Source organism: Myodes glareolus, unplaced genomic scaffold (assembly GCF_982192425.1).
Source record: "Myodes glareolus unplaced genomic scaffold, mMyoGla1.1 HAP1_SCAFFOLD_34, whole genome shotgun sequence".
In the NCBI taxonomy this organism is placed as follows: Eukaryota; Metazoa; Chordata; class Mammalia; order Rodentia; family Cricetidae; genus Myodes; species Myodes glareolus.
In genome coordinates, this window is record NW_028263212.1 from 1,073,983 (window position 1) to 1,084,941 (window position 10,959).

The window sequence follows — 10,959 nt, forward strand, 5'->3', positions numbered from 1 at the left end:
TCTCTGAAAAATTAGCAGTCTGTTCCAACAATTCAATTCACTGTGCGAAGTGAATGGAGTGTTGCTTCACTTTCTAAATGCTGTCCTTTCAGAGAAAATCACTTTCCTTTGAAAGTGCCTTAAACTACTTACAAGCATTCACAAGAAACTCACATGCATTTTTCTGAAAGAGAAGCAGTCTGTTCCAACACTTCATTTCACTGTGCGTAGTGAATGGAGTGTTGCTTCACTTTTTAAATGCTGTCCTTTCAGAGAAAATCACTTTCCTTCGAAAGTGCCTTAAGCTACTTACAAGCATTCAATAGAAATTCACATGCGTTTCTCTGAAAGAGAAGCAGTCTGTTCCAACACTTCAATTCACTGTGCGAAGTGAATGGAGTGTTGCTTCACTTTCTAAATGCTGTCCTTTCAGAGAAAATCACTTTCCTTTGAAAGTGCCTTAAGCTACTTACAAGCATTCGCAAAAAACGCATATCTGTTTCTCTGAAAGAGAAGTAGTCTGTTCCAACACTTCAATTCACTGTGCGAAGTGAATGGAGTGTTGTTTCACTTTCTAAATGCTGTCCTTTCAGAGAAAATCACTTTCCTTTGAAAGTGCCTTAAGCTACTTACACACATTCACAGGAAACTCAAATGCGTTTCTATGAAAGAGAAGCTGTCTGTTCCAACACTTCAATTCACTGTGCGAAGTGAATGGAGTGTTGCTTCACTTTCTAAATGCTGTCCTTTTAGAGAAATTTACTCTCTTTTGAAACTGCCTTAAGCAACTTACAAGCATTCACAAGAAACTCACATGCAATTCTCTGAAAGAGAAGCAGTCTGTTCCAACACTTCATTTCACTGTGCGAAGAGAATGGAGTGTTGCTTCACTTTCTAAATGCTGTCCTTTCAGAGAAAATCACTTTCCTTTGAAAGTACCTTAAGCTACTTACACACATTCACAGGAAACTCAAATGCGTTTCTATGAAAGAGAAGCTGTCTGTTCCAACACTTCAATTCACTGTGCGAAGTGAATGGAGTGTTGCTTCACTTTCTAAATGCTGTCCTTTCAAAGAAAATCACTTTCCTTTGAAAGTGCCTTAAGCTACTTACAAGCTTTCAACAGAAATTCACATGTGTTTCACTGAAAGAGAAGCTGTCTATTCCAACACTTCAATTCACTGTGCGAAGTGAATGGAGTGTTGCTTCACTTTCTAAATGCTGTCCTTTCAGAGAAAATCACTTTCCTTTGAAAGTGCCTTAAGCTACTTACAAGCATTCAACAGAAATTCACATGCGTTTCACTGAAAGAGAAGCTGTCTGTTCCAACACTTCAATTCACTGTGCGAAGTGAATGGAGTTTTGCTTCACTTTCTAAATGCTGTCCTTTCAGAGACAATCACTTTTCTTTGAAAGTGCCTTAAGCTACTTACAAACATTCAACAGAAATTCACATGTGTTTCACTGAAAGAGAAGCAGTCTGTTCCAACACTTCAATTCACTGTGCGAAGTGAATGGAGTGTTGCTTCACTTTCTAAATGCTGTCCTTTCAGAGAAAATCACTTTCCTTTGAAAGTGCCTTAAGCTACTTACAAGCATTCAACAGAAATTCACATGCATTTCACTGAAAGAAAAGCAGTCTGTTCCAACACTTCAATTCACTGTGCGAAGTGAATGGAGTGTTGCTTCACTTTCTAAATGCTGTCCTTTCAGAGAAAATCACTTTCCTTTGAAAGTGCCTTAAGCTACTTACAAGCATTCAACAGAAATTCACATGCGTTTCACTGAAAGAGAAGCAGTCAGTTGCAACACTTCAATTCACTGTGCGAAGTGAATGGAGTGTTGCTTCACTTTCTAAATGCTGTCCTTTCAGAGACAATCACTTTCCTTTGAAAGTGCCTTAAGCTACTTACAAACATTCAACAGAAATTCACATGTGTTTCACTGAAAGAGAAGCAGTCTGTTCCAACACTTCAATTCACTGTGCGAAGTGAATGGAGTGTTGCTTCACTTTCTAAATGCTGTCCTTTCAGAGAAAATCACTTTCCTTTGAAAGTGCCTTAAGCTACTTACAAGCATTCCACAGAAATTCACATGCATTTCACTGAAAGAAAAGCAGTCTGTTCCAACACTTCAATTCACTGTGCGAAGTGAATGGAGTGCTGCTTCACTTTCTAAATGCTGTCCTTTCAGAGAAAATCACTTTCCTTTGAAAGTGCCTTTAGCTACTTACAAGCATTCCACAGAAATTCACATGCGTTTCTCTGAAAAAGAAGCAGTCTGTTCCAACACTTCAATTCACTGTGCGAAGTGAATGGAGTGTTGCTTCACTTTCTAAATGCTGTCCTTTCAGAGAAAATCACTTTCCTTTGAAAGTGCCTTAAGCTACTTACATGCATTTACAAGAAACTCACATGCATTTTTCTGAAAGAGAAGCAATCTGTTCCAACTCTTCAATTCACTGTGCGAAGTGAATGGAGTGCTGCTTCACTTTCTAAATGCTGTCCTTTCAGAGAAAATCACTTTCCTTTGAAAGTGTCTTAAGCTACTTACAAGCATTCAATAGAAAGTGACATGTGTTTCTCTGAAAAAGAAGCAGTCTGTTCCAACAATTCAATTCACTGTTCGAAGTGAATGGAGTGTTGCTTCACTTTCTAAATGCTGTCCTTTCAGAGAAAATCACTTTCCTTTGAAAGTGCCTTAAGCTACTTACAAGCATTCACAAGAAACTCACATGCATTTTTCTGAAAGAGAAGCAGTCTGTTCCAACACTTCAATTCACTGTGCGTAGTGAATGGAGTGTTGCTTCACTTTCTAAATGCTGTCCTTTCAGAGAAAATCACTTTCCTTCGAAAGTGCCTTAAGCTACTTACAAGCATTCAATAGAAATTCACATGCGTTTCTCTGAAAGAGAAGCAGTCTGTTCCAACACTTCAATTCACTGTGCGAAGTGAATGGAGTGTTGCTTCACTTTCTAAATGCTGTCCTTTCAGAGAAAATCACTTTCCTTTGAAAGTGCCTTAAGCTACTTACAAGCATTCACAAAAAACTCATATCTGTTTCTCTGAAAGAGAAGTAGTCTGTTCCAACACTTCAATTCACTGTGCGAAGTGAATGGAGTGTTGTTTCACTTTCTAAATGCTGTCCTTTCAGAGAAAATCACTTTCCTTTGAAAGTGCCTGAAGCTACTTACACACATTCACAGGAAACTCAAATGCGTTTCTATGAAAGAGAAGCTGTCTGTTCCAACACTTCAATTCACTGTGCGAAGTGAATGGAGTGTTGCTTCACTTTCTAAATGCTGTCATTTTAGAGAAATTTACTCTCTTTTGAAACTGCCTTAAGCAACTTACAAGCATTCACAAGAAACTCACATGCAATTCTCTGAAAGAGAAGCAGTCTGTTCCAACACTTCAATTCACTGTGCGAAGAGAATGGAGTGTTGCTTCACTTTCTAAATGCTGTCCTTTCAGAGAAAATCACTTTCCTTTGAAAGTACCTTAAGCTACTTACACACATTCACAGGAAACTCAAATGCGTTTCTATGAAAGAGAAGCTGTCTGTTCCAACACTTCAATTCACTGTGCGAAGTGAATGGAGTGTTGCTTCACTTTCTAAATGCTGTCCTTTCAAAGAAAATCACTTTCCTTTGAAAGTGCCTTAAGCTACTTACAAGCTTTCAACAGAAATTCACATGTGTTTCACTGAAAGAGAAGCTGTCTGTTCCAACACTTCAATTCACTGTGCGAAGTGAATGGAGTGTTGCTTCACTTTCTAAATGCTGTCCTTTCAGAGAAAATCACTTTCCTTTGAAAGTGCCTTAAGCTACTTACAAGCATTCAACAGAAATTCACATGCGTTTCACTGAAAGAGAAGCTGTCTGTTCCAACACTTCAATTCACTGTGCGAAGTGAATGGAGTTTTGCTTCACTTTCTAAATGCTGTCCTTTCAGAGACAATCACTTTTCTTTGAAAGTGCCTTAAGCTACTTACAAACATTCAACAGAAATTAACATGTGTTTCACTGAAAGAGAAGCAGTCTGTTCCAACACTTCAATTCACTGTGCGAAGTGAATGGAGTGTTGCTTCACTTTCTAAATGCTGTCCTTTCAGAGAAAATCACTTTCCTTTGAAAGTGCCTTAAGCTACTTACAAGCATTCAACAGAAATTCACATGCATTTCACTGAAAGAAAAGCAGTCTGTTCCAACACTTCAATTCACTGTGCGAAGTGAATGGAGTGCTGCTTCACTTTCTAAATGCTGTCCTTTCAGAGAAAATCACTTTCCTTTGAAAGTGCCTTAAGCTACTTACAAGCATTCACAAAAAACTCATATCTGTTTCTCTGAAAGAGAAGTAGTCTGTTCCAACACTTCAATTCACTGTGCGAAGTGAATTGAGTGTTGTTTCACTTTCTAAATGCTGTCCTTTCAGAGAAAATCACTTTCCTTTGAAAGTGCTTTAAGCTACTTACACACATTCACAGGAAACTCAAATGCGTTTCTGTGAAAGAGAAGCTGTCTGTTCCAACACTTCAATTCACTGTGCGAAGTGAATGGAGTGTTGCTTCACTTTCTAAATGCTGTCCTTTCAGAGACAATCACTTTCCTTTGAAAGTGCCTTAAGCTACTTACAAGCATTCAACAGAAATTCACATGCATTTCACTGAAAGTGAAGCAGTCTGTTCCAACACTTCAATTCACTGTGCGAAGTGAATGGAGTGTTGCATCACTTTCTAAATGCTGTCCTTTCAGAGAAAATCACTTTCCTTTGAAAATGCCTTAAGCTACTTACAAGCATTCACAAGAAACTCACATGCATTTTTCTGAAAGAGAAGCAGTCTGTTCCAACACTTCAATTCACTGTGCGTAGTGAATGGAGTGTTGCTTCACTTTCTAAATGCTGTTCTTTCAGAGAAAATCACTTTCCTTTGAAAGTGCCTTAAGCTACTTACAAGCATTCACAAAAAACTCATATCTGTTTCTCTGAAAGAGAAGTAGTCTGTTCCAACACTTCAATTCCCTGTGCGAAGTGAATGGAGTGTTGTTTCACTTTCTAAATGCTGTCCTTTCAGAGAAAATCACTTTCCTTTGAAAGTGCCTTTAGCTACTTACAAGCATTCAACAGAAATTCACATGCGTTTCACTGAAAGAGAAGCAGTCAGTTGCAACACTTCAATTCACTGTGCGAAGTGAATGGAGTGTTGCTTCACTTTCTAAATGCTGTCCTTTCAGAGACAATCACTTTCCTTTGAAAGTGCCTTAAGCTACTTACAAACATTCAACAGAAATTCACATGTGTTTCACTGAAAGAGAAGCAGTCTGTTCCAACACTTCAATTCACTGTGCGAAGTGAATGGAGTGTTGCTTCACTTTCTAAATGCTGTCCTTTCAGAGAAAATCACTTTCATTTGAAAGTGCCTTAAGCTACTTACAAGCATTCCACAGAAATTCACATGCATTTCACTGAAAGAAAAGCAGTCTGTTCCAACACTTCAATTCACTGTGCGAAGTGAATGGAGTGCTGCTTCACTTTCTAAATGCTGTCCTTTCAGAGAAAATCACTTTCCTTTGAAAGTGCCTTTAGCTACTTACAAGCATTCCACAGAAATTCACATGCGTTTCTCTGAAAAAGAAGCAGTCTGTTCCAACACTTCAATTCACTGTGCGAAGTGAATGGAGTGTTGCTTCACTTTCTAAATGCTGTCCTTTCAGAGAAAATCACTTTCCTTTGAAAGTGCCTTAAGCTACTTACATGCATTTACAAGAAACTCACATGCATTTTTCTGAAAGAGAAGCAATCTGTTCCAACTCTTCAATTCACTGTGCGAAGTGAATGGAGTGCTGCTTCACTTTCTAAATGCTGTCATTTCAGAGAAAATCACTTTCCTTTGAAAGTGTCTTAAGCTACTTACAAGCATTCAATAGAAAGTGACATGTGTTTCTCTGAAAAAGAAGCAGTCTGTTCCAACAATTCAATTCACTGTTCGAAGTGAATGGAGTGTTGCTTCACTTTCTAAATGCTGTCCTTTCAGAGAAAATCACTTTCCTTTGAAAGTGCCTTAAGCTACTTACAAGCATTCACAAGAAACTCACATGCATTTTTCTGAAAGAGAAGCAGTCTGTTCCAACACTTCAATTCACTGTGCGTAGTGAATGGAGTGTTGCTTCACTTTCTAAATGCTGTCCTTTCAGAGAAAATCACTTTCTTTTGAAAGTGCCTTAAGCTACTTACACACATTCACAGGAAACTCAAATGCGTTTCTATGAAAGAGAAGCTGTCTGTTCCAACACTTCAATTCACTGTGCGAAGTGAATGGAGTGTTGCTTCACTTTCTAAATGCTGTCTTTCAGAGAAAATCACTTTCCTTTGAAAGTGCCTTAAGCTACTTTCAAGCATTCAAAAAACTCATATCTGTTTCTCTGAAAGAGAAGTAGTCTGTTCCAACACTTCAATTCACTGTACGAAGTGAATGGAGTGTTGTTTCACTTTCTAAATGCTGTCCTTTCAGAGAAAATCACTTTCCTTTGAAAGTGCATTAAGCTACTTACACACATTCACAGGAAACTCAAATGCGTTTCTATGAAAGAGAAGTTGTCTGTTCCAACACTTCAATTCATTGTGCGTAGTGAATGGAGTGTTGCTTCACTTTCTAAATGCTGTCCTTTCAAAGAAAATCACTTTCCTTTGAAAGTGCCTTAAGCTACTTACAAGCATTCAATAGAAATTCACATGCGTTTCTCTGAAAGAGAAGCACTCTGTTCCAACACTTCAATTCACTGTGCGAAGTGAATGGAGTGTTGCTTCACTTTCTAAATGCTGTCCTTTCAGAGAAAATCACTTTCCTTTGAAAGTGCCTTAAGCTACTTACAAGCATTCAATAGGAAATCACATGTGTTTCTCTGAAAAATTAGCAGTCTGTTCCAACACTTCAATTCACTGTGCGAAGTGAATGGAGTGTTGCTTCACTTTCTAAATGCTGTCCTTTCAGAGAAAATCACTTTCCTTTGAAAGTGCCTTAAGTTACTTACAAGCATTCACAAGAAACTCACATGCATTTTTCTGAAAGAGAAGCAGTCTGTTCCAACACTTCATTTCACTGTGCGTAGTGAATGGAGTGTTGCTTCACTTTCTAAATGCTGTCCTTTCAGAGAAAATCACTTTCCTTCGAAAGTGCCTTAAGCTACTTACAAGCATTCAATAGAAATTCACATGCGTTTCTCTGAAAGAGAAGCAGTCTGTTCCAACACTTCAATTCACTGTGCGAAGTGAATGGAGTGTTGCTTCACTTTCTAAATGCTGTCCTTTCAGAGAAAATCACTTTCCTTTGAAAGTGCCTTAAGCTACTTACAAGCATTCGCAAAAAAACGCATATCTGTTTCTCTGAAAGAGAAGTAGTCTGTTCCAACACTTCAATTCACTGTGCGAAGTGAATGGAGTGTTGTTTCACTTTCTAAATGCTGTCCTTTCAGAGAAAATCACTTTCCTTTGAAAGTGCCTTAAGCTACTTACACACATTCACAGGAAACTCAAATGCGTTTCTATGAAAGAGAAGCTGTCTGTTCCAACACTTCAATTCACTGTGCGAAGTGAATGGAGTGTTGCTTCACTTTCTAAATGCTGTCCTTTTAGAGAAATTTACTCTCTTTTGAAACTGCCTTAAGCAACTTACAAGCATTCACAAGAATCTCACATGCAATTCTCTGAAAGAGAAGCAGTCTGTTCCAACACTTCAATTCACTGTGCGAAGAGAATGGAGTGTTGCTTCACTTTCTAAATGCTGTCCTTTCAGAGAAAATCACTTTCCTTTGAAAGTACCTTAAGCTACTTACACACATTCACAGGAAACTCAAATGCGTTTCTATGAAAGAGAAGCTGTCTGTTCCAACACTTCAATTCACTGTGCGAAGTGAATGGAGTGTTGCTTCACTTTCTAAATGCTGTCCTTTCAAAGAAAATCACTTTCCTTTGAAAGTGCCTTAAGCTACTTACAAGCTTTCAACAGAAATTCACATGTGTTTCACTGAAAGAGAAGCAGTCTGTTCCAACACTTCAATTCACTGTGCGAAGTGAATTGAGTGTTGCTTCACTTTCTAAATGCTGTCCTTTCAGAGAAAATCACTTTCCTTTGAAAGTGCCTTAAGCTACTTACAAGCATTCAACAGAAATTCACATGCGTTTCACTGAAAGAGAAGCAGTCTGTTCCAACACTTCAATTCACTGTGCGAAGTGAATGGATTGTTGCTTCACTTTCTAAATGCTGTCCTTTCAGAGACAATCACTTTCCTTTGAAAGTGCCTTAAGCTACTTACAAACATTCAACAGAAATTCACATGTGTTTCACTGAAAGAGAAGCAGTCTGTTCCAACACTTCAATTCACTGTGCGAAGTGAATGGAGTGTTGCTTCACTTTCTAAATGCTGTCCTTTCAGAGAAAATCACTTTCCTTTGAAAGTGCCTTAAGCTACTTACAAGCATTCAACAGAAATTCACATGCATTTCACTGAAAGAAAAGCAGACTGTTCCAACATTTCAATTCACTGTGCGAAGTGAATGGAGTGCTGCTTCACTTTCTAAATGCTGTCCTTTCAGAGAAAATCACTTTCCTTTGAAAGTGCCTTTAGCTACTTACAAGCATTCCACAGAAATTCACATGCGTTTCTCTGAAAAAGAAGCAGTCTGTTCCAACACTTCAATTCACTGTGCGAAGTGAATGGAGTGTTGCTTCACTTTCTAAATGCTGTCCTTTCAGAGAAAATCACTTTCCTTTGAAAGTGCCTTAAGCTACTTACATGCATTTACAAGAAACTCACATGCATTTTTCTGAAAGAGAAGCAATCTGTTCCAACTCTTCAATTCACTGTGCGTAGTGAATGGAGTGTTGCTTGACTTTCTAAATGCTGTCCTTTCAGAGAAAATCACTTTCCTTTGAAAGTGTCTTAAGCTACTTACAAGCATTCAATAGAAAGTCACATGTGTTTCTTTGAAAAAGAAGCAGTCTGTTCCAATAATTCAATTCACTGTGCGAAGTGAATGGAGTGTTGCTTCACTTTGTAAATGCTGTCCTTTCAGAGAAAATCACTTTCCTTTGAAAGTGCCTTAAGCTACTTACAAGCATTCACAAGAAACTCACATGCATTTTTCTGAAAGAGAAGCAGTCTGTCCCAACACTTCAATTCACTGTGCGTAGTGAATGGAGTATTGCTTCACTTTCTAAATGCTGTCCTTTCAGAGAAAATCACTTTACTTCGAAAGTGCCTTAAGCTACTTACAAGCATTCAATAGAAATTCACATGCGTTTCTCTGAAAGAGAAGCAGTCTGTTCCAACACTTCAATTCACTGTGCGAAGTGAATGGAGTGTTGCTTCACTTTCTAAATGCTGTCCATTTAGAGAAATTTACTCTCTTTTGAAACTGCCTTAAGCAACTTACAAGCATTCACAAGAAACTCACATGCAATTCTCTGAAAGAGAAGCAGTCTGTTCCAACACTTCAATTCACTGTGCGAAGAGAATGGAGTGTTGCTTCACTTTCTAAATGCTGTCCTTTCAGGGAAAATCACTTTCCTTTGAAAGTACCTTAAGCTACTTACACACATTCACAGGAAACTCAAATGCGTTTCTATGAAAGAGAAGCTGTCTGTTCCAACACTTCAATTCACTGTGCGAAGTGAATGGAGTGTTGCTTCACTTTCTAAATGCTGTCCTTTCAGAGAAAATCACTTTCCTTTGAAAGTACCTTAAGCTACTTACACACATTCACAGGAAACTCAAATGCGTTTCTATGAAAGAGAAGCTGTCTGTTCCAACACTTCAATTCACTGTGCGAAGGGAATGGAGTGTTGCTTCACTTTCTAAATGCTGTCCTTTCAAAGAAAATCACTTTCCTTTGAAAGTGCCTTAAGCTACTTACAAGCTTTCAACAGAAATTCACATGTGTTTCACTGAAAGAGAAGCTGTCTGTACCAACACTTCAATTCACTGTGCGAAGTGAATGGAGTGTTGCTTCCCTTTCTAAATGCTGTCCTTTCAGAGAAAATCACTTTCCTTTGAAAGTGCCTTAAGCTACTTACAAGCATTCAACAGAAATTCACATGCGTTTCACTGAAAGAGAAGCAGTCTGTTCCAACACTTCAATTCACTGTGCGAAGTGAATGGAGTGTTGCTTCACTTTCTAAATGCTGTCCTTTCAGAGACAATCACTTTCCTTTGAAAGTGCCTTAAGCTACTTACAAACATTAAACAGAAATTCACATGTGTTTCACTGAAAGAGAAGCAGTCTGTTCCAACACTTCAATTCACTGTGCGAAGTGAATGGAGTGTTGCTTCACTTTCTAATTGCTGTCCTTTCAGAGAAAATCACTTTCCTTTTAAAGTGCCTTAAGCTACATACAAGCATTCCACAGAAAATCACATGCATTTCACTGAAAGAAAAGCAGTCTGTTCCAACACTTCAATTCACTGTGCGAAGTGAATGGAGTGCTGCTTCACTTTCTAAATGCTGTCCTTTCAGAGAAAATCACTTTCCTTTGAAAGTGCCTTTAGCTACTTACAAGCATTCCACAGAAATTCACATGCGTTTCTCTGAAAAAGAAGCAGTCTGTTCCAACAATTCAATTCACTGTGCGAAGTGAATGGAGTGTTGCTTCACTTTCTAAATGCTGTCCTTTCAGAGAAAATCACTTTCCTTTGAAAGTGCCTTAAGCTACTTACAAGCATTCACAAGAAACTCACATGCATTTTTCTGAAAGAGAAGCAGTCTGTTCCAACACTTCAATTCACTGTGCGTAGTGAATGGAGTATTGCTTCACTTTCTAAATGCTGTCCTTTCAGAGAAAATCACTTTCCTTCGAAAGTGCCTTAAGCTGCTTACAAGCATTCAATAGAAATTCACATGCGTTTCTCTGAAAGAGAAGCAGTCTGTCCAACACTTCAATTCACTGTGCGAAGTGAATGGAGTGTTGCTTCACTTTCTAAATGCT